This window comes from Choloepus didactylus, chromosome 4 (assembly GCF_015220235.1).
Source record: "Choloepus didactylus isolate mChoDid1 chromosome 4, mChoDid1.pri, whole genome shotgun sequence".
Classification (NCBI taxonomy): Eukaryota; Metazoa; Chordata; class Mammalia; order Pilosa; family Megalonychidae; genus Choloepus; species Choloepus didactylus.
This window is the reverse complement of record NC_051310.1, coordinates 159,147,785-159,172,783: the sequence shown is the minus strand read 5'-3', so window position 1 is coordinate 159,172,783 and position 24,999 is coordinate 159,147,785. Positions and strand designations below refer to the sequence as shown.

General features: G+C 39.9%; 1 protein-coding gene and 1 pseudogene across 1 annotated transcript in view; one reads left to right on the top strand and one right to left on the bottom strand.

Annotated features, from left to right (window-relative positions):
• Nucleotides 1–24,999, top strand: part of STXBP6 (syntaxin binding protein 6) — a 281,376-nt gene that overhangs the window by 56,874 nt on the left and 199,503 nt on the right. The gene's annotated exons all lie outside the window — the stretch shown is intronic.
• LOC119532972 lies at nucleotides 908–4,080 on the bottom strand (annotated as a pseudogene).

The following is a 24,999-nucleotide window of genomic DNA, read 5'->3' as shown; positions in this document are numbered from 1 at the left end:
TGTTTTCCTATTGGTATTGCTAAAAGTTGCTATTATAAATTTTTTTTAATCTTCATTTTATTGAGATATATTCACATACCACGCAGTCATACAAAACAAATCGTACATTTGATTGATCACAGTGTCGTTACCTAGTTGTACATTCATCACCTAAACCAATCCCTGACACCTTCATTAGCACACACACAAAAATAATAAGAAGAATAATTAAAGTGAAAAAGAGCAATTGAAGTAAAAAAGAACACTGGGTGCCTTTGTCTGTTTGTTCGTTTGTTTCCTTCCCCTATTTTTCTACTCATCCATCCATAAACTAGACAAAGTAGAGTGTGGTCCTTATGGCTTTCCCAATCCCATTGTCACCCCTCATAAGCTACATTTTTATACAATTGTCTTCGAGATTCATGGGTTCTGGGTTGTAGTTTGATAGTTTCAGGTATCTACCACCAGCTACCCCAATTCATTAGAACCTAAAAAGGGTTGTCTAAATTGTGCATAAGAGTACCCATCAGAGTGACCTCTCGGCTCCTTTTGGAATCTCTCTGCAACTGAAGCATATTTCATTTCCTTTCACATCCCCCTTTTGGTCAAGAAGATGTTCTCCATCCCACGATGCCAGGTCTACATTCCTCCCCGGGAGTCATATTCCACGTTGCCAGGGAGATTCACTCCCCTGGGTGTCTGATCCCATGTAGGGGGGAGGGCAGTGATTTCACCTTTCAAGTTGGCTTAGCTAGAGAGAGAGGGCCACATCTGAGCAACAAAGAGGCATTCGGGAGGAGGCTCTTAGGCACAATTATAGGGAGGCCTAGCCTCTCCTTTGCAGCTATTATAAATTTTTATCCACCAGTAATTTAAAATATTTGCTGGATTATACTGTTTCAGACTAGTTTATTTAGGGGTTCCATTTTCACTTTTCAATAGACTTCATGTATTTCTCCTATGCTTCTTCACTCTTTAGTTCATCAAGTTCTGAAGAATGACTCTGTGTCATCTTGATCAGCCAACCATCTTCATAACAAGGTTTGTTGGCAAGCCCTGGATTTTCTCTAAGAGCTTCATTAATTTCTGTTACTTCTCCTGATAGAGGATAATAAAGTTCACTAGCAGCTTTCACACTTTCCAAAGCACCAAACTCCTCTTGTTTGTTCAATTTTGTCCCAACGTTGGGACGACTATAAGTAAACAACGTCTCCCAAAGCTTCCTGTGCAAAATTGCTGATTCTCGCTGTTCAATACCATTTTCTGTTGTTATCCATTCATGTGTGTCCGTGAATTTCTTCATGGAGAGCAGAGCGGGGCCGGTGCGCAGCGTCGAAACAGCACCCGCCCCCAGCCCCCAGCCCCCAGCCCGCAGGGCCCTGGCGGGCAGGACGTGGCAGGTGCCAAGGCCGCGCGCAGGCTGCAGACAAAGATATGCATGCTCCGTGCTGCGCTCAGCGCCGTGTTGGCGGGGGTGCGGAGGGTCGCAGTGCCGCAAGTCGGACACCTGGCCAGAGGGGATGGGTCATTGGCCTGTTCAATGACTTTTGAGTCAAAGTAGGAGATCTCAAATGGCAGTGTGAAAAGCTATTCCCTGATTCTATTACTGTATCAGCACAACTGTTGTTTTTGGAGATTAGGCCTACTTTTCCTCCTTCAGGGAACTACTAAAACTGGCCCCAAGCTTCTGTAGTGATCATTGCCATTTTTCCTTCTTCTTCCTTTTTTTTTTTTTTTTTTTTGGCGGGGTGGGGGGTGGAAAAGGGGAAGAGGGCTTAGCATCTGAACTCTCCTCCTAAACTGGGAGAAATGTCTCAGTTAATCAGCCTTGGTCCATTGTAGAAGCTGAAAACAACAGAGAATTGCTGTCCCAGCCTTCTTTCCAGCTAGGATATGAGGATAACTTTAGGCTCAGCTATTCAGATTTACCTGCCCAGGACTTGGAATCTTGGGCTACTGATGAACAGAAACAGATTATGGAAGACATATTTGGAAGGGACAAGTGGTAGCAACAGCTTGGAGTTTCCAGGGTCAGCACTGAAGCAGCTGTGTTGAATGTCAGATGCAGGCAGGGCTGCAAACTGCAAGGTCCACACAGTCAAGAGCAGGGCCAGTGGGCCTCTCACTGGACCGGTTTGTGGTGTGATTTTGGCTGTGGTTCTGACTGCTTCTGGTCTTTTTGGCTCCTGCCTTACCAGTAGTCCAGACAACTACCCAGTATCTTTCATTAAAATCCCTTTCTGCACAAATCAGACAGCTTGATTTTTATTGTAATGCACAGTAGTAAACAGTCTCTCTCAGGACAGAAAGAAATAGGTTCATCAGCTGGAACAAACATGTAGAGAGGTGAGATTCTACAGAAAATAGCTTTTTTTTTTTTTTTTTTTTCTTTTTTTTTGCTATTTATAGGATGAAAATGGATTTTGCATATACGTAATAAAGCCCAATAGTCACTTGGCCTCAACCAACATTGCCAAGATTGGGGCCAGCCTGGCCTTCCTCACTCATCCTTTCTTGGGATGCACATTGTCTTTAGGTCTGCCTTCACTTCCCTTCTGGGATAGCACTTCCAAAGACATATGAAATAGCCAGGGGACATTTCAAGGGGGGGTCCTTAAGGCTCCTCAGGCTTCTTAACAAAGTCGTCACAAAGTAGCTTGTCTTCTGTGCAGATCTGATTTCAAGTGGCTCTGCCATTTCTATATAGATCTTAAAATAGGGATAACAATCATCATACTTATTTCATTAATGAGGCTTATTGAGATGTTATCAGGTACACCAAACAAAGCTCCTGACACCTAGTATGCATTCAGTAAACAGTAGCAGCTCTTTACTGAGAGTGGCAGCAGCTATTGACCCAGGTCTGCCACCTGTGCAGTTTCATGAAGCTGTATTTGCTTTGGGGGCTGAATGCCTTTTCAGAGCTTTTGGAATATCCTAAGGTGTACACATGTAGCAGAGATCTCTCACGTGCCTCTTCATGTGCTGTGTGTTAAGGTTGGGGCTGGGCAAGGGATGTCCTGGAATACTCAGCTGAAAACAAAACAATAACAACCCCCCAAAACAAATTTTAATAGGGGAAGGCACAAAGTATAGGGAGGAAAAGAAGATTCAATGGTATTTCCAAATACTATCACCTAGAGACAACAACCAAGTCATACACCATCTACTAAGTGTTCTGCTAGGACATCAGCAAACATTGATCCAGCATGGGAAAAGATAGTGACTACAGCCATTTATTTTGACTTTCCTGTGCTTTATGTAAACTGTTCAATATTCTTTCAGCAATGGTCTAAGTGTTGACCAAAATAGGCCTTAGTGACAAAATCTAAGGGGCACTTTGGGAAGGTATTTACTGATGTCCTAGTAGAACACTTAGTAGATGGTGTTTGAATTGGTTGTTGTCTCTAGGTGATAGTATTTGGAAATACCATTGAATCTTCTTTTCCTCCCTATACTTTGTGCCTTCCCTTATTAAAATTTGTTTTGGGGGGTTGTTATTGTTTTGTTTTCATAATGAGCTGTTTGGTAGTTAATGTGACATAGAATAGAAATCTCGGCTCTGTGGATGTGTCCCAAACCAGAATCTTTTTGAAAAATTTCCCACCAACCTCTATTAAGAATTTAGAACATCCTAATTTTTAACACATAGAGTAGGTATCTATAGGACATGAATTCTGTCATTGAGCTTATTTATTTCTGAGCATTCTTTCTCAGCGGTTTCTATGTTAATAGCATAGAAAAAAAAATTTAGTTTATGACACTATATTGACATGACTTTTATATTTGCATTTAATCATTTGAGCTTCCTCTATCTCTGTAAGTACTGTGAGCTGTCTTTATATTTACATACCATTGAGAACTATGTGATAAATGAGGAGTAGAATTATAATAGAGGAGATCAGCGTAATCATTCTGTACATAACCGGCCATCAAGAAATATTGCAGGCAAGTAGGGAAGTCATCAACTAATACCAAATAACTTCAGACTAAGTCGTGGCATTTTTTCCCCTAGCCTAGATGCTGTTTATCTAGTTTTAATTTGGGTAATAAAAGTTCCTCATTTCTAACCCTGTACCATTGGTCATGAGGGCTTCCCATGATGACGAATGGTACAGGGTTAGAAAAGAGGAACTTTTATTACTGGGTTAGGTTGGGCTGACTCTATGGGAAACCGTTCCCTCACCCATTGTATTGATACAACCATCCAGAAGCACAGTGGAATTTCTGTGCTACAGGTAAACACACACATACAGACATAGAATTAACAGTCCAAATTATGTGATGATGGATAGTGTTAAATGTGTTATGTAAGAACTAAAACAGATGGTGATTGTTCTGGAAGTGATCATTTAGCGTCATATAGTTTATTGCTCTCCAGGTATCTGTGAGGTGAGCAGAGACATATTTAAGTCTGCAGCATGGGGCTACAAGAGAAAAGGCTAGATAAAAAAGTTTTTTTAAAAAAACGCAACATAGACCATATATGTTTAAGTTCTCAGTTTGAAGCCAGTGGTACTTATACAGCAGTGATAATTGAGAGCCCACCTGCCCATTTCAGAGCTGGCGTAGTCTCCTGACTGTGCCTGTCCTGTTGAGTTTCTCCAAAGGCAGTGATTATCTTGCTTATCTTTGGGTTCTGGGTTCCTAGGACAGACCTGAGAAGTAGATACTCAACGAAATGCCTGCGTGAAAGGGTGTGTACTAGTCAGGGTTCTCTAGGGAAACAGAACCCAAAGGAGATATCTGTAAATATGTGATTTTATGAAACTGTCTTAGGCAACTGTAGGGATGCACAAGTCCAAATTCTGTAGGGTAGGCCGCGAGCTAGCAATTCTGATGAAGGTCCTCAATGAACTCCTCAGGAGAGGCTGGCTGGCTGAAGAAGTGAAAGTTGTCTCTTTACCCTTGGGAAGACGGTTGGTGCAAAGGAGAGGCTAGGCCTCCCTATAATTGTGCCTAAGAGCCTCTTCCCGAATGCCTCTTTGTTGCTCAGATGTGGCGCTCTCTCTCTAGCTAAGCCAACTTGAAAGGTGAAATCACTGCCCTCCCCCCTACGTGGGATCAGACACCCAGGGGAGTGAATCTCCCTGGCAACGTGGAATATGACTCCCGGGGAGGAATGTAGACCTGGCATCGTGGGATGGAGAACATCTTCTTGACCAAAAGGGGGATGTGAAAGGAAATGAAATAAGCTTCAGTGGCAGAGAGATTCCAAAAGGAGCCGAGAGGTCACTCTGGTGGGCACTCTTACGCACACTTTAGACAACCCTTTTTAGGTTCTAAAGAATTGGGGTAGCTGGTGGTGGATACCTGAAACTATCAAACTACAACCCAGAACCCATGAATCTCGAAGACAATTGTATAAAAATGTAGCTTATGAGGGGTGACAATGGAATTGGGAAAGCCATAAGGACCACACTCCACTTTGTCTAGTTTATGGATGGATGAGTAGAAAAATAGGGGAAGGAAACAAACAAACAGACAAAGGTACCCAGTGTTCTTTTTTACTTCAATTGCTCTTTTTCACTTTAATTATTATTCTTGTTATTTTTGTGTGTGTGCTAATGAAGGTGTCAGGGATTGATTTAGGTGATGAATGTACAACTATGTAATGGTACTGTGAACAATCGAATGTACGATTTGTTTTGTATGACTGCGTGGTATGTGAATATATCTCAATAAAATGAAGATAAAAAAAAAAAGTCTTCAACTGATTGGATTAAATCTGACTGATTGGATTCTCTCATTGTGGAAGACACTCCCTCAGTTAATGGTAGATGTAATCAGCCACAGATGCAATGAAGTGACTGATGATTTAACAGTCTTCTGGTTTATTAACCAGCCGTGAAATGTCCTTGCGGTAATGGTTAGGCCAGTGCTTGCTTGCCAGACAAATGGGCACCATCACCTGACCAAGTTGATACATGAACCTAACCATCATAAGATGAAAACATGAACAGGTAAGATTCTGGCCCTCAAGTTCCTGCAGAACACTGACTCTTTAATGAAGGCTATAGAGAGAGATTAAATAGGCTATCAGTGAAAGAATGGAGCAGATGAACATTCTTACATATGCATTTACCCAGTCTTTTGATAATTTCCTTAGAAACAATTCTTAGGAGTAGAACTGCTGCCCGAAGGTTGTGCCTATTTTAAGAGCTTTTGATAAATATAACTGAATTGGCCCCCAGAAGGTTATACCAGTTGGCAGTAGAGGAGACTGCTGGCGGCTCCCACCCTCCACATTCCATTTTGCTTTTAAATATACTCCAGAGCCTGCTCAGTGGTACTTTATCAGAACAGTGGGTGTGTTTGAGAGAGGGAGAGAATATAAACTGCTGATAAAACTTCTAAGATGACTGTGGATACAAATATTTGGCTTGTTTTTTTTGTTTATGTTGACACTCTTAGTTTAATTTCCCCAAGTTATGTGATGATCCTTTACTCTCCCATTGGGCAATGCCTTTCTTTATTGTGATCTTCCTTTCCGAATATGTATCCTTACAGCTTTCCCAGTCATGCTAATTCAGGCTCTACAACCAATTTTGCATGTTCAGTAACCTGACAGGAATAAATTAGTGAGAAGACCATATATGAGAAAAACAAGGGATCTTGAATGATGGCCAACTGACGTTAAGCCTCAGTTTGGCCTATTGTTACTAGGTTCTCCCAATTTTCAAGAGAAACTAGAAATCTCTTTTACATTATGTATATATATATAGTATGTATGTATGTGTGTGTGTGTATATGTATGTTTTTTTATGAGAATGGGCCAACAAAATTTGTTCTTACAAAACCATCTGTTTATGAATGCCAATCAGTACCCTCCCATATCAGTGAACTGCCTTGCACAGATGGAAATGAGTACACAAATGAAAATGAATAGTGTTTGTTTCCATCTTTTTTCCCCCTAAGTAATACTTAGTATCAAATGGACGTTTGAAGAGTTCATATTTGTATTAGCTAACTTTTTCCTGTGCATCTCCTCTATGACCATTTCTTTCTTTTTTCTCCCCTGTTCCTTGGTGCTGTTCTGAAAGTGCTTCAGTTCTATGCAGAAATGTTTCCATGCACTTTTCTCTGCCTTTCACCTTGGGTCAGGGTCTATTTGTCTCATGGATGAAGCAGATTAGGGCACACCCTATATAAGGGTCCCAAGTAGAAGCATAACTGGAACAGGCATATAATCTAGGTCACTCACATGAAACTGACAGCTTCCTGAAGCTTTCCCTATGGCTTTTAATTGAAGTGGATCTACCTGCCTAATCCATGTGGGCAGACCTAATTAGATTCTTTAATTACATTTTAAAGATGGGCTTAATAAACCAAGTTATCTCCTGATCTTCAGCCTCTGAAGGATTTAACTGTACCTGCCTCTTCTGCTTTTGTTGAGCAGCACCGTCGGATTCTTAATTTGTCTTTCTCCTCGATCAGACCATTTTCTTCTTGAAATGCGTAATTTGACTGTGATTTCCAACCCTTCCACAGAGCCTAGATCATAATAGCTACTCATAGTAAATATTTGTTGAATGAAATTTCCTTATATGAAATTTCTTCATTGCTTCTGTTACTAATGAACAATATGTGTTAGAACAGAAATATTCATCAAAGCCAGATGAATGTCCTCTTAGAAGGCATGGAGTGCTTTAGCTCCATATTATTTGATTTCCCTGTGTGATGACTAGTGGCAAATAATAGTGACAGTTATTCTTTATCCTTTTACCTGATTGCGGAACCACAGGACACGTGTAATTTGATTTCTTCTCAACTGCTGCATTGATTTGCTTACTTGTTGAATGTTTTTCTTTCCCACCAGAATGTGAGTTCCGTGAGGGAGAGGACTTTGTTGATCTCGTGCCCCGCAGTATCCTCACTGTCTAGGATGGTGTCGCATATTCAGCAGACTTTCAACAAATGTTTGATGAACAAGTGAATGTATGTCTTATCCCAGCGTGGCTCTGCTTTGTGCTCTGTGTGCCCATTTTCTTTTTTCTTTCTTTTTAAATGTCTGCCCTACTCCATATCTCCTTGGGTAGCAACACTCCATCCACTGTGTGACAGACTTAAATTGGCTTCTGTCATTATTTTGCAGCTTAAGCTGGCAGTTGCATATGGTGAAGCAGAGGGGTGCAATGGAAATAGGGCAGGATTAAGGTAGAAGATTCATCTCTCTCCTCATTAAGTCTAGTGGAATTGCTCAGATAGGTCCCTTTTCTGACCTATTCATTCTCTTCACCTGTCACAGAGAGGACATTACCTCCCCACCTCCCTCACAAGCTGGAAGGGCTTTGTAAAATACACTGTGATACACATGTTTTTGCAAATGTCAGCTGACATGCTTAGATGCTTGTCTGCCATTGTGGGGCAGGTGGGAGCAGTCTGACCCAGGGAGCTGATTTCTATAATCTTCTCCTCCATCCCACACAACAGTCCTGTGACATGGATGGCTCTTTAAATATGAAGATACACGTCTCAGAAAAGTCAAACTTTACCCAAACTTATTCAGCAAGTAATGGCTTAAAAGGGCCCAGACCTAGATCCTCTGATGACAAATATAGCCTTCTTTGCACCATTCCTTACAAGGTTGGGGCAAGGAGAGGTGACTACTGTGCCCTGGCCTCCAGATTCTGAGTAGTGAGTCTAATCACATGTGCTTGAATGTTTTTGTAATTTGTTAATTTGTGATATCATTAAATTTATACTATAAATTTATAGTGCTAGCCTGAGTTAGTAGTAGTCAATCTATAGATTTTCCTCCCCCTATCAAATAACTGCTAGGTCAGAGTTATTTTCCAGACCATGCTGATTAAAAAAGGGGTTGACACTGAATGACAGAAGAGCTGATTGAATGGGACAGAGTCTGTATTTGCATATAGACCTTGAATCTGACCTGGATCTGTAGACTGTTCTGTGACATCAGAAGACATAGAACAGGGATGCCCGCCTACCCACCCGTCCCTCTCATGTGAGGATTTCACCATGATCAGATGCTGGATCCTAACCAAGGCCCTCTCATTTGCTGCTTCTGGAGAGTCTCAGTGAACCTGTAAAGACTCTTCAGTTACCCAACAGGACCTTGTGCAGCTGCATGAGGAAATCAGGATAATTTCAGCATTTCTGAGAGCATTTTGATAGAGCACTGATTACAGATTGCAGGCACCTGGTGGTGGTTTTGTACTGAGGCTGAAGGGTACGGTTCCCAAGATAAGAACTGGGCTCGACAGATTCCTGTTTTCCTACCCTGTCGTTTGCCAGGGCCTGGAATAGGTACCAAGAATCCCTCACAACAGCTGATCCAGGCTCCTGGAGTGGTTAGCTTGTGTTTTCAGGAGACCACTGATGCCAGTACTTTAATTCCCAGACTGATGGTGGTCACGTGGCTTTGCCCAGGTGACTTCCCCTCCCAATGGCTCAGAGTGCTGAGACTGTAGGAGCGGCTCCTGGTAGTTGGGTCAGAACAGAGCCATGGATTGTGCCTTGGCCAGAGCGAATTGGCTCTTCTTGGACTATCCCAGAATGTTTCACTTGGACAGGCCATTATTGCTTTTGGCCTGGACAATCAAATGAGAAAACATAAGCTGTGAAAAGTCAGGAGAAAGAAAGGTGAGAGCCAAAAGTTGAGGTTTAGAAATCTATGGGCTAAAGGAATTCTAGTCCAGCGCTTAATGTTGTGCCAATTCAAAGAAAAAGAATGAATCTGAGAAGGGTCCCTATTGTGATAAATAATGTTTTTTCTTTCTCCTCCCCCCGCTTTCTTCCCTCATACCACCTGTTCTCATCTTCCACAGACTTGAGATGGCTATATAATATTTCATGTTATCATTTCATATCACTTTAATCTAACTTTTATTTCTCTAAATTTTTACTAACTCTAACTTTTTCTTTTCTTTGGACCAAAGTGGAGAGCCATGTCTAACCCTGATCTTGAATTTGCTGCTCTTTGGTTTTATGACTTTGGAATTATCCCCTGGACTTCATTTTCCTCATGTGTAAAGTGAGAGAATGGGATGGGATTGATAATCACTAAGATCACTTCCAGCTATTAAATTTTTAAGCTTCAGAATGCCAAAATTCTAACCTGCCTTGCTTCTCATCTAGCGTATAAGCTGCTGGTGGGTGGTGCCCTGTGCTGGTTTGGATATATTATATCCCCCAAAATGCCATGTTCTTTAATGCAGTCTTGTGGGGGCAGACATATTAGTGTTGATTAGGTTGGAATCTTTGGATTAGGTTGTTCTGCTGGTTTGGATGTATTATGGCCCCCAAAATGCCATTATCTTTGATGCAGTCTTGTGGGGGCAGAAGTATTAGTGTTGATTAGGTTGGAACCTTCTGATTGAGTGTTTCCATGGAGATGTGATCCACCCAACTGTGAGTGACACCTTTGATTAGGGTGTGACCTCTTGATTGAATGTTTCAATGGAAATGTGGCTCTGCCCATTCATGGTGGGTCTTGATTAGTTCACTGGAGCCCTATAAAAGCTCAGACAGAAGGAGCTCTCTCACTGCAGCTGCAGCTGAGACACATTTTGAAGACGGCCATTGGAAGCTGACACTGACATTTTGGAGAAAGCCATTTTGAAACCAGAACTCTGGAGCAGACTCCAGCCATGTGCCTTCCCAGCTAACAGAGGTTTTCCTGAAGCCAATGGCCTTTCCCCAGTGAAGGTACCTATTGTTGATGCCTTACCTTGGACACCTGATGGCCTTAAGACTGTAACTTTGTAACCATATAAACCCCCTTTATAAAAGCCAGTCCATTTCTGGTATTTTGCATAACAGCAGCATTAGCAAACTGGAACATGCCCAAGAAATGGTTGTTGGCTGGCTCAATTTTGAAGGTCTTGCTGAGATTCTTTTCAGTAAGGTGAAGTGGGTGGAAGTTCCCTTGCTTTTTAATTTTTATTATTTTTTTTTTACCATTTTTATTAGAGAATTTGTGTATTTACAGAAAAATAATGCATAAAATAGAGAGTTCCCATATACAACCGTATAATTAATACCTTGCATTAGTGTGGTACATTTGTGACAATTCATGAAAGAGCATATTTATAATTGTAGTACTGTTAACTTTTGGTTTCAATAGGATACACTGTGCTGTACAGTCCTATGTTGTTTTTTTTCAATTTTTATTCTAGGAACATATATACAACCTAAAATTTCTCCTTTTAACCACATTCAAATATATAATTCAGTGCTCTTGATTACATTCACAATGTTGTGCTCCATCACCACCATTCATTACCAAAACTTTACAGTCAACTCAAATAGAAACTCTGTACAATTTAAGCATTAACTCCCCATTCCCTACTCCTGTCCCAGCCCCTACTAACCTATATTCTTGATTCTGACTCTATGAGTTTGCTTGTTCTAATTATTTCATATCAGTGAGATCATATAATATTTGTCCTTTTGTGTCTGGCTTATTTCACTCAACATGATGTCTTCAGGATTCATCCATGTTGTTGCATGTATCAGAACGTCATTCCTTTTTATGGCTGAATAATACTTCATTGTATGTATATACCACATTTTATTTATCCATTCACTGGTTGATGAACACTTGGGTTGCCTCCACCTCTTTGCATTTGTGAATAATGTCACCATGAACACTGGCGTGCAAAATATCTGTTCAAATGTTTGCTTCTATGTATCTAGAATTGGATGACTGTCATATGGTAATTCTATACCCAACTTTCCGAGGAACTGCCAAACTATCTTCCTCCACCATTTTACATTCCCACTAACAATGAATGAGTGTTCCTATTTCTTCACATCCTCTCCAACACTTGTTTTCTTTTAATAGTAGCCATTCTAGTGGGTATGAAATAGTATCTCAGAGTGGGGTTTTGATTTGTATTTCCCTAATAGCTAATGATATTGAGCATTTTTTCAGGCGCTTTTTGGCCGTTTGTATATCCTCTTTGGGGAAATGTCTATTCAAGTCTTTAACCATTTTTTGAATGGATTGTTTGTCTTTTTATTGTGAGTTGTTGGATTTCTTCATGTAATCTAGATATCAAACCCTTGTTGCATATGTAGTTTCCAGATATTTCACCCCTTGAGTAGGTTGTCTTTTCACTTTCATGATGGAGTCCTTCAATACACAAACATTTTTAATTTTGATGAGGTCCTATTTAGCTATTTTTTCTTTTGTTGCTTGTGGCTTGGTGTAAAATCTAAAAAAAGCGTTGCCTACCACGAGATCTTGAAGATGCTTTCCTACATTTTCTTCTAGGAGTTTTATAGTCCTGGTTCTTATATTTATACCTTGGATCCATTTTGAGTTAATTTTTGTATAAGGTGTAATATAGAGGTTCCCCTTCATTCTTTTGCGTATGGATATCTAGTTCTCCCAGCACCATTTGTGACTGTACTTTCTCAATTGAGTAGACTTCACAGCATTGTCAAATATCAATTGGCTATAGACATGAGGGTCTTTTTCTGAACTTTCAGTTCAATTCCATTGGTCTACATGCCTGTCCTTGTACCAGTACCACTCTGTTTTGATTACTATAATTTTGTAATGTGTTTTGAATTCAAGAAATGTGAGTCCTCCAACTTTGTTCTTCTTTATCAAGATGGTTTTGGCTATTCTGGGATCCTTGCCCTTCCAAATAAACTTGATAATTGGCTTTTCCATTTCCACAAAAAACACTGATGGAATTTGGATTTGAATTGTGTTGAATCTGTAAATTATTTTGGGTAGAATTGACATCTTGACAATATTTAGTTTTCTAATCTGTTTCAATTTGCTAAAGCTGCTGAAATGCAGTATACCAGAAATGGGTTGGTTTTAACAATGGGGATTTATTAAGTAACAAGTTACTATTCCAAGGCCATGAAAGTGTCCAAATTAAAGCATCAACAAGAGGATACTTTCTCTGAAGAAAGGCTGCTGGCATCCCGGGTTCCTCTGCCAGATAGCAAGGCACATGGCCAGTATCTGCTGGTCCTTCACTCCCATTTTTGTTGCTTTCAGCTTCTGATTCCAGTGACTTCTGATTCCAGTGACTTTCTCTCTGGGCATCTGTGGATTCTCTCTTCGCATCTCTGAGGCGTTTCTCTCTCTAAGCTCTCTCCAAATGTCTCTGCCTTTTATTCTCTCTTAAAGGACTCTAGTAAAGGATTAACACCCCACTTTGAAGGGACTGAGTCCCATCTCAATTGAAACAGCCTAATCAAAAGGTCCCACCCACAATAGGTTTGTACCCACAAGAATGGTTTAAAAGAACATGGCCTTCTGGGGTACATAACAGCTCCAAATCAGCACACAATCCATGAGCATGGAATGTCTTCCATTTATTTAGGTCTTCTTTGATTTCTTTTAGCAAATTTTTATAGTTTTCCAAGTATAAGTCCTTTATATCCTTGGTTAAAATTATTCCTAGATATTTGATTCTTTTAGTTGCTGTTGTAAATGGAATTTTATTCTTGATTTCCTCCTCAGATTGCTCATTACTATGGTATAGAATCACTACTGATTTTTGCCTGTTGATCTTGTACCCTGCTACTTTACTGAGTCATTTATTAGCTCCAATGGCTTTGTTGTAGATTTTTCGGGACTTTCTAAATATAGGATCATGTCTTCTGCAAATAGTGAAAGCTTTACTTCTTCACTTCCAATTTGATTGCCTTTTATTTCTTTTTCTTGCCTAATTGCTTTGTCTAAAACTTCCAGCACAATGTTGAGTAACAGTAGTGACAATGAGCATCCTTGTCTTGTTCTGTATTTTAGAGGGAAAGATTTCAGTCTTTCATCATTGAGTACGATGTTAGCCAAGGGTTTTTCATATATGCCCTTTATCATCTTGAGGATGTTTCCTTCTATTCCTAGTTTTCTAAGTGTTTTAATCAAGAAAGGATGCTGGAGTTTGTCAAATGCCTTTTCTGCGTCAATAGACACGTGGTTTTTTCCCTTGTTCTGTTAAGTTGGTGTATTACATTATTTGATTTTCTTATATTGAATCACCCTTGCATACATGGGATAAATCCCACTTCATCATGGTGTATAATTCTTTTAATATCTAGGCCTTTTAAATTTGTAGAGGTCTGGACATTGCTGCGAGGCAAGCCACTAAGGTTGCTTGAAGCACTGGCAGTAAAGATAGAAGGCACAGAAAGAATGTGACAGGAGAGGCAGCCAGAAGGGTTCAAACTGGGCTTTTGAAATGCCAGAGGTGGGTAATACAGCAAAGGAAGTGGGAAGAGGAGTTTCCCTTGAGAACCAGCAGAAACCTTTGAAATGTGTGCCTTTCATATTTAAGCCTTTTCCGGTTTGCAAAAGAGCCTGCAAGGTTCATAAAACTGCTTTGTGGCAGTCATCCAAGTTCTTCCCATGAGTTGATGCATGTTGCAAACCACTGGTTGCCAAAGGAGGGTTGTGAACAGCTTTAGCGAGGCTTCAGTGGGCAGTGTCCTATTGATGGACTCACAGATCTATCGTTGAATCTGCCTGCTTAAGGTATTCTCAACTCCCAGGTTTGCCAGCTAAACAGCATGACATGCACTGCCGAGATGAACGGATGTCCAGAAAGAATGACTCCACACTACAGCCCCATTCACTGTCTTCATAGCAGCTGGCCAGGAGTGAGAACAGTATCTTGTCCACCAGAGAGCAAAGCTGATGATCAGAGGCAAAACCGTGAAACCCATTTCTCTAAGTTTACCTGCCTCACCTCTTCCTACCTTTCTCATTTCTCCACTTTGGGATAGTGAGGAAAAGTCAAGGCTCTTATGGAATCACACTTCCTAGTTTCAACCCCCAGCCTCACCTTTTCATGTTTGTGTTATCTAGAATAACTTAGCCACCCTGAGCTTTAGTTTCCTCATCTGTAAAATGAAGTTCTCCCCTCCAGAGTACAAATACGTTAATAAGGATTTTAAATGTGAAAGGCCCGTATCTAAGTGTATGCCTCTCTCCTGCTAGAATTTGAAGCAGCTGCTGAGGAAAGGTGCTTTTGGAGGCTGTCAGGGAGTCTTTCTATCCCCTTTCAGATTATACCACACAGGCGCGAATTCACGAAGTAGACCATTAGGTAGATGGATTAGAATTGAAATTACAGTCCTTGGCCATGTCCTGAGGAGAGCAGAAGTATTAATGCACCTTACTGGGAATTTCATTTGTGAATTTGAGGCATTGACAGACTCTCTTGGTTTCCTAGGGTTGCTGTGACAAAGTACCACAAACTGGGTGGCTTAAAACAACAAGAATTTATTGTCTCACACTTCTAGAGGCCAGGAGTCTTTAGTCAAGGTGCTGGCAGGGCCATGATTCCTTTTGAGCCCCTAGGGGAGACCCCTGCCTTGTCTCTTCTAGCTTCTGGTGGTCTGCTGGCAGTCCATGGTGTAGCCTGCCCCAGTGGTCACCTGATGTTCTTCCCTCATCTGTCTCTGTCCCTTTTCCTTCTTAAAAGGACACCGGTCATCTCGAATTGCTAAAGACACTTTAAAAAAGAAAAACGAAGTGGGAGGACTTACACTCCCTGACTTTGAAGCTTATTATAAAGCCACAGTTGCCAAAACAGCATGGTACTGGCACAAAGATAGACATATAGATCAATGGAATCGAATTGAGAATTCAGAGATAGACCCTCAGATCTATGGCCGACTGATCTTTGATAAGGCCCCCAAAGTCACCGAACTGAGCCATAATGGTCTTTTCAACAAATGGGGCTGGGAGAGTTGGATATCCATATCCAAAAGAATGAAAGAGGACCCCTACCTCACCCCCTACACAAAAATTAACTCAAAATGGACCAAAGATCTCAATATAAAAGAAAGTACCATTAAACTCCTAGAAGATAATGTAGGAAAACATCTTCAAGACCTTGTATTAGGAGGCCACTTCCTAGACTTTACACCCAAAGCACAAGCAACAAAAGAGAAAATAGATAAATGGGAACTCCTCAAGCTTAGAAGTTTCTGCACCTCAAAGGAATTTCTCAAAAAGGTAAAGAGGCAGCCAACTCAATGGGAAAAAATTTTTGGAAACCATGTATCTGACAAAAGACTGATATCTTGCATATACAAAGAAATCCTACAACTCAATGACAATAGTACAGACAGCCCAATTATAAAATGGGCAAAAGATATGAAAAGACAGTTCTCTGAAGAGGAAATACAAATGGCCAAGAAACACATGAAAAAATGTTCAGCTTCACTAGCTATTAGAGAGATGCAAATTAAGACCACAATGAGATACCATCTAACACCGGTTAGAATGGCTGCCATTAAACAAACAGGAAACTACAAATGCTGGAGGGGATGTGGAGAAATTGGAACTCTTATTCATTGTTGGTGGGACTGTATAATGGTTCAGCCACTCTGGAAGTCAGTCTGGCAGTTCCTTAGAAAACTAGAGATAGAGCTACCATTCGATCCAGCGATTGCACTTCTCGGGATATACCCGGAAGATCGGAAAGCAGTGACACGAACAGATATCTGCACGCCAATGTTCATAGCAGCATTATTCACAATTGCCAAGAGATGGAAACAACCCAAATGTCCATCAACAGATGAGTGGATAAATAAAATGTGGTATATACACACGATGGAATACTACGCGGCAGTAAGAAGGAACGATCTGGTGAAACATATGACAACATGGATGAACCTTGAAGACATAATGCTGAGCGAAATAAGCCAGGCACAAAAAGAGAAATATTATATGCTACCACTAATGTGAACTTTGAAAAATGTAAAACAAATGGTTTATAATGTAGAATGTAGGGGAACTAGCAGTAGAGAGCAATTAAGGAAGGGGGAACAATAATCCAAGAAGAACAGATAAGCTATTTAACGTTCTGGGGATGCCCAGAAATGACTATGGTCTGTTAATTTCTGATGGATGTAGTAGGAACAAGTTCACTGAAATGTTGCTATAGTATGTAACTTTCTTGGGGTAAAGTAGGAACATGTTGGAAGTTAAGCAGTTATCTTAGGTTAGTTGTCTTTTTCTTACTCCCTTGCTATGGTCTCTTTGAAATGTTCTTGTATTGTATGTTTGTTTTCTTTTTAACTTTTTTTTTCATACAGTTGATTTGAAAAAAGAAGGGAAAGTTAAAAAAAAAAAAAAAGAAAAAAGACAAACAAGGAAAAAAAAAAAAAAAAAAAAAAACGATGTAGTGCCCCCTTGAGGAGCCTGTGGAGAATGCAGGGGTATTCGCCTACCCCACCTCCATGGTTGCTAACATGACCACAGACATAGGGGACTGGTGGTTTGATGGGTTGAGCCCTCTACCATAAGTTTTACCCTTGGGAAGACGGTTGCTGCAAAGGAGAGGCTAGGCCTCCCTGTATTTGTGCCTAAGAGTCTCCTCCTGAATGCCTCTTTGTTGCTCAGATGTGGCCCTCTCTCTCTGGCTAAGCCAACTTGAAAGGTGAAATCAATGCCCTCCCCCCTACGTGGGATCAGACACCCAGGGAAGTGAATCTCCCTGGCAACGTGGAATATGACTCCCGGGGAGGAATGTAGACCCGGCATCGTGGGATGGAGAACATCTTCTTGACCAAAAGGGGGATGTGAAAGGAAATGAAATAAGCTTCAGTGGCAGAGAGATTCCAAAACGAGCCGAGAGATCACTCTGGTGGGCACTCTTACGCACACTTTAGACAACCTTTTTTTAGGTTCTAAAGAATTGGGGTAACTGGTGGTGGATACCTGAAACTATTAAACTACAACCCAGAACCCATGAATCTCGAAGACAGTTGTATAAAAATGTAGCTTATGAGGGGTGACAGTGGGATTGGGAATGCCATAAGGACCAAACTCCACTTTGTCTAGTTTATGGATCGATGTGTAGAAAAGTAGGGGAAGCAAACAAACAGACAAAGGTACCTAGTGTTCTTTTTTACTTCAATTGCTCTTTTTCACTCTAATTATTATTCTTGTTATTTTTGTGTGTGTGCTAATGAAGGTGTCAGGGATTGATTTAGGTGATGAATGTACAACTATGTAATGGTACTGTAAACAATCAAAAGTACAATTTGTTTTGTATGACTGCGTGGTATGTGAATATATCTCAATAAAATGATGATTAAAAAAAAAAAAAAAAAAAAAAAAAAAGAGTAGCAGCAGGAGCAGCTCAGGCCAGACAAGGGGCGCCCTGACCCCAGCACCAGCATGCTGGTGGCCTCTGGCTTGTCCCTGTTCTGTCTTGTCCAGAGTCTCCCTGTGCCCCAAAGGTCTCTGCCCACTTCACTGCCTTACATGGAGATCTGGCTAGAAAATACAAATTTCCAGACTTTTAGCCAATGTTCGCCGACTGTTATGGGTAGAAAGAATGAACCAAAATAAAATAGAAGAGCTAAAAATGTAAAAAAAAAAAAAAAAAAAAAAAAAAAAAAAAAAAAAAAAAAAAGGACACCGGTCATATTGGATTAGGGTCCATGCTAATCCACTTTGTCCTCACCTTAACTAATGACATGTCCAAAGTTCCTATTTCCAAATAAGGTCAGGACCGGGCTTAGGACTTGAACATGGTCTTTTGGTGGACACAGTTCAACTCATAACCAGGGCGGAGCATCTCACCTTTTAAATTGACAAGGTGACATATAAGAGGGGCCCTGAACGTGTCATATTTTTCCTGTGCCGCCTTGCCTCTCTGAAGGACTTCATGTCAGAATATAACACCGATGAAATATCAATTACAGAAAATTCATTGAAATTTGCCAAGAGATTGGAAAGTGATGATATCTCCAAATTGGGGATTCAAATAGGATATATTAATTTACAATTGATGTTAGATTTAGGGAATGTTTTAAAGAAGTTTTGCTCTGATTTTTAAAATTTTAGAAAATATGTAAACCTGTTTAAACTATTTTCTTTGTTTTTCTAGGTTTTATACCCTTAAAAAATGGAGGTTCTCTTAAAAATCATTACTTTTTTAGTTTTTATTCCATTTCTTTTCCAAAATAGATCAACTTAATCAAGAGAGCTTAAAATTTACATAAGATTTGAGTTAACAAATGTCAGTAAAAAAGGCTCACCTTATGTTTGCTGAAGGGTTTATTCGTGTATTTTTTTTCCTTTGTTTTTAATGGTTAATATTTTCAGTCTGGGTTTTTTGTTTGTTTTTCCTTAAATCCTTAACGTGTGTTATAAATCAAGATCCTCCCCTAATAGGAGAATACCTGGATCACTGTCTGAGCCTTTCACTTCCTTTCATGTTATGGGTTTAGCATTTTTTTGTGTGTTTTTTTCCCTCTTCAGTCTTTTCTTCAGCCTTAGTAAAAGAAACATACTAACTCAGCAAGCAGTATAGAACCTTGCATATAATTAAAATGTTTATTTTCTTGTTGAGGCAATTCTTGTGTGGCATTTGTCCATATTTAAACATGGTTGGAGTAAATTTGGCTATTTCAAGTGTTGTCTGCTATCAATAATGTTCTCAAGGCCAATATGTTGTTTTCTTAGATTGCCAACTAGCTGTTGAACAGCACAATGACATGACTTCAATAAAAGTTGGAAGATGCCTACAATTTGGGTTTCTTTTAGTTCATTTTATTTTACTGCCTTTTGCTCTTTTTTTGATGTGGTTAAATTCAGTTTTGTTTTGTTTTTTTTTTTAGGCCTGGACTTTTTGGTTTGATAATACTCTCATGAGCCAGGGAGTACATTCCAGCCAGGGCCTCCCTTTGGTACTTGTTTCCTACCCATTACTGGAACTTACTGGTAGTTAGAATTATATTTGTGAATGTGGAGAGTCTTTTATAGAAACCCTCAGAATGAGTCATGCTTCTGGAATCTTGATCTCAAGAAATTCTCCAAATGGCATATACCATGGTGGTGTTATTTTTTGGCTTTGTTGTAACATTTGTTGAAGTTAAGATGTAGTGATTTGACCAGAGGGTTAAAAAGTACACCTGCACACCTGCAATGTAAATAAACCTGTGCAAACATAGGTGCTGTGTTCTGGGTGTCGAATAGGGTTTGTTCTTTGGATATTAAACCTGCAAGAAGAATGTGCTTACCAAACAGGTAAACAAGGAACAGAGGGGATGTTAGTCTAGGTTTATAATTGAAGCAGACATGAGTCACTGGCTTGGAGAATCCTGTGAACATAAGGAGGGTTAGTATATGCGGGGAAAAGAAAGCCAACTAAATCTCAAGTATGTAGTAGCCTGAATGGTGAGCTAGAGTCTGCCTTTTTCCTTTCTTAAGGAGTGAAACATCACGACCAGGGCTGCTGGGTGGTTGTGCAGTTTTTGCACTGCCCTAAAGGTGTATGTCCCAGGGAGCAAGTGCAAGCTAACACCTAGCTGGTGGTTGGTTCACCAGGCCTGGGCCCTACCACGGAGCTGCATTTGCTCAGAGAAGGTGCTGCTTTCTTCTCAAGGCCTTGTTGTAATTACTCACAGCATCTTCTTTCCTTTCTCACAACTTTATGAGAGTAGGGATTTATTTAATTTCACCTTTGAGATTTGCAACACTGCGACCGGAGTGGGGTTGGAAAGAGAAAGGGCAAATAGTTAATTGGATCTCAGTAAAAGCTTTTTGATATTTCTTCAAAGTTTGGGGCAAATAAGTGACCTAAAAACCAAAAATTTTTAAGGACTCTGGTCAAGCACAAGTGCAGTAAGAATACTTCCCTGCAGTCTCTCTGACCTATTTTCCTTTTTCAAAGTCCAAAGATAATCATATTAACATTTTGGCAAACCTTTTTCTAGACATTACTGTATGCATATAAAAACACAAATACAGTTTTATATCCATGAGCTCATTTTCTTTTTTGTAATCTTATTTTCACTCTGTATTATGTCATGGTCATTTTTTCAAGTCACTATAGGTCTACATCATGATTTGTAAAGGCTACATAATATTCCATTGTGTGGATGGGGGTATATCATATGTTTAACCATTGGTGATTGTTGAATATTGATGGATATTTAGGTCCTTTATAATGTTTTATTCTTAAAAATGAATCTGAGGCAAGAAAACATCTGTAATACATGCACACACACACATGCTCAAACAATTTCCTCTAGAAGTAGACTTGCTGTTTCAAAGGGTTCCAACTCAAATATTAATCTCCTGTGAGAGAAGAATTATAACACTCCCTCATAATCCTTAGATCAATAAGGGTGGGTTTAAAAATGACATAGTTTACAATTTATAAAAGCATATACTTAGAGGTTCTTATTTACAGTCTTGAAGCAAATTTTGGAAGATGCGTTTAGTGGCTATCTCAGTTGTGCACTTGGGATCGAATATGGACGTGCTTTGTAAATCATAAAGTGCTAGTCAAACTTTAGTGATTCCTTGCTAAAGCCTTACAGAGAATCTGCCAGCTGTTCTCCCCAAAATGTTTATGGAGTCCTTATTTTTTTATTTACTTTATATATAATTCAATCAATACAAGGAAAAGCTCCCAAAGACAGTGGTTCTGAACTTGGTTGTACAGAAGAATACATCAAAGAGATCCCAAGTAAACAGGTCCCAGGTTCCACCCCCTTGATGTCCGGACCCTGGGAGCCTGACTGGGTACCACAGGCGATGTTGACGTGCCTTTGTTGGGAGTTCCTCCTTTAAGGTATTTCCTTGTCTATCTCCAAATATTTTTGTAGCAGAATAGAGAATATTTTTGGCTTTTGTTCATATACTTAGAATTTTTAATTTTCCTGTTTGGAAGTTTCTGGCTCCTTTAAGGAGAATTTTAGAAGGAATTTCTGTATGATTTATTGACTCAGTCCCAATTTTTGTATGCTTGTGAACCCTTAAATATAGGTTCTTGGGCTGCTGTTCCCATGTGATTTGGTACCATGGCCAGCCCATTCCATAGCGCTTGCAGTTTGTACCAAAAGGAATGATTGAAATGGTAATGATTGCACTTTTAAGCTTTGAATGTTATCACCAGATTAAAGTTATTCTGTCTATTTTAATGGCATAGCCGACCCCTGTTTGGCTGGTGGATTGAAATTTTTGTCTTATTTAATATTATTCATATTTATTGACTTGCTTACGTGTTACGGAGAGACTAGCATTTTTATCTTGAGAAATATAAACAAGGAAAGTAGTCTTAAGTAGAATTTGGCAAATTTTGAATCAGTAACTTTCACTTTAATGAACTTTCTCTAAAGGAGCTAAATTGACCTCACATTATTTTATTGGTCTTTATATCTGAGACCAGAAAAAATAAAATTGATTTTCGTTGCATAACAAATTGCATGTTTTCTGACTCCCTGATGAAGTTTTTGGGCTTTGGAGAAAATTAACATTTTTGGATTATTTTTAGGTTTTAATGATCTTATAATAATATCTGGCTTGTAAAAGTTAATATTTGTATATTGGTATGTTTAAGGAAGCGATTTAACATTTCTCTACTTTGCTGGTTTCAACATTTGCAAAGTTGACCATTTCAGTGTCAAGGTAAATGTGTTTCTTTGTCAAGATCTGAGGCATGGAGGACAATTAAATACAATTAAGATTCATTCACATTTATGCTCTAGGATATTACGCTGGACAGTGCAGAGGCTTAATTGTGAGGGAGGTGATAGCAGTACTGGAGATGGCAAAATCATTCAGCCCAGGCAGAGGAAGTAGAAATGAAGAAGAAATGTGGAGTCTAGAAATACTGAATCATATTTGCAGGATTTGGTTATTGTTTAGCTTTTATTTTTTTTTTAAATTCAGTTTTATTGAGATATATTCACATACCATACAGTTATCTATGGGGTATAAGCAACGGTTCACAGTACCATCATATAGCTGTGCATTCATCACCCCAATCTATTTTTGAACATTTTCCTTACACCAGAAAGAATAAAAATAAGAATAAAAAATAAAAATAAACAAAGAACACCCAAATCACCCCCCCATCCCACCCTATTTTTCATTTAGGTTTTCTCCCCATTTTTCTACTCATCCATCCACACACTGGATAAAGGGAGTGCGAGCCACAGGGTTTCACAGTCACACTATCACCCCTTGTAAGCTACATTGTTTATACAGTCATCTTCAAGAGTCAAGGCTATGGGGTTGGAGTTTGGTAGTTTCAGGCATTTACTTCTAGCTATTCCAATTTATTAAAACCTAAAAAGTGTTATCTATGTAGTGCGTAAGAATGTCCACCAAGAGTGACCTCTCGACTCCATTTGAAATCTCTCAACCACTGCATCTTTATTTCTTTTCATTTTGCATCCCCCTTTTGGTCAAGAAGATGTTCTCAATCCCACGATGCTGGGTCCAGATTCATCCACGGGAGTCATATTCTGCATTGCCAGGGAGATTTACACCCCTGGGAGTGTATGGGGGAGGGCAGTGAGATCACCCACCAAGGTGGCTTAGTTAGAGAGAGAGGGCCACATCTGGGTAACAAAGAGGCACTCAGGGGGAGACTCCTAGGCACAATTATAAGCAGGGTTAGCCTCTCCTTGCAGCAACAAGCTTCACAGGGGCCAGCCCCAAGGCAGAGGGCTCAGCACATCAAGCCATCAGTCCCCAGTGTTTGTGAGAACATCAGCAACAATCCAGATGAGGAAGTCCCACACCTCTGCATCCTCCCCCAGCTCTTCAAGGGGGCCCTGGATATATATTTTTATTCTCCACCCAAATTACTTTAGGTTGTATTGCTATTTCATTGTAATCTATACAGACCTAACATATCTCACTTCCTATTCAAAGTTTCATGTAATTGTAGTGTTTGAACAAACTGACTGTAGAAGTTATATTGTTTAGAAAATATAGATCCTACACCAAATAAACATCTCTTCCTTTGGTCTCACATGGAAGTTGAAGTTTTAACACACAGTTAGTTTCAACCTTTGCCGTTTGGCCTGATTTGCTCTAGTCTTAACCAGATCTGCTTTATTCATATCTCTAATTGAAGTCTGGGCTCTTTTTCAGCTTTTTTTTTTAACAGTTGCTGTATGCATTAATACTAACATTCATATCTGCAGAGCTCTAGCTCTGAGTTTCAGGTATAACACGGATACCCAATGTTCCAGAGATCAATCAGGTTTTATATTAAGGGATCAAAATCTCAGAGTTTGGAGATAGCCATTACAATTCAGGAATAGATTTGACTGCTGCAAGAGCTTACAATCTAGGGACCATTACAATAATCATTTCCCTATTAGGCTGTGCTCTAAGATTCAATTCTGAGTTTACACATTGTAGTTAGTCCATATTGGTGAGGCATTATAGTGTTTGCCTTTGTTTCTGGTGTACTTCACTCAACATGCTGTTTACAGGATCCATTCACCTGGGTGTGTGGTGTCTCACAGCTTCACTCCTTCTCATAGTTGCTCAATATTCCATTGCATGCATACACCACAGTTCACCATTCTGTTCCTCAGTCAGTGTACCCTTAGGCCACCTCCACCCATTGCAAATAATGAATACTGCCTCCAAAATATTGTTTAGCTTTTGGAGGGGGGTGGGGGGAGTTGGAAGATAAAGGAGGAGTCTAGGATAGCTCTCAGTAGAAATGCCCAGGAGACTAGATACATGAATCTAAAGCCAGGAAGCTGGAAGGCAGTCTGAACTGGATGCGTCATTGGTGTCCTCAGATTACAGGTGGAAAGTGAAGTTGCACTTGTGGAAATTCAAAAAGAATATGGCAATGCAGTTTAGAGCATAATCTTATCCTCTTGTTTCTAAGTTATTTGGGATCACCTCAGCATGATTTCCATTGCACTAGGGAAGACCAGCTGACTTTCCCCCAAAACCCTTCCAGGGTGACATCACCTTGACTCTTAACTTTGAGGACTCTCAAACTTGATATCAGTGTAGTTTGAGTGCATCTGCCTCAGAGTTGAGCCACACTGTCTAACCTATGAGACCGATGTCTAAAACCAGAAATTCTGGTTACTGATTTACAGTGAGAATTATAACTGTCATACAGCCCAGAATTATGTTGGCGCAGTCAGCGCCAAACCATGATCAGAAGATTGCACATTAAACATAGACTTGGAACAGGGGGTTTGAGGTTAGATGAATCAAATATCTCATAATCCTAAGCTACAATAGATATGTCACTATCTCACATGAGGAGGATCTTGCCTCTCAGCTGAGAA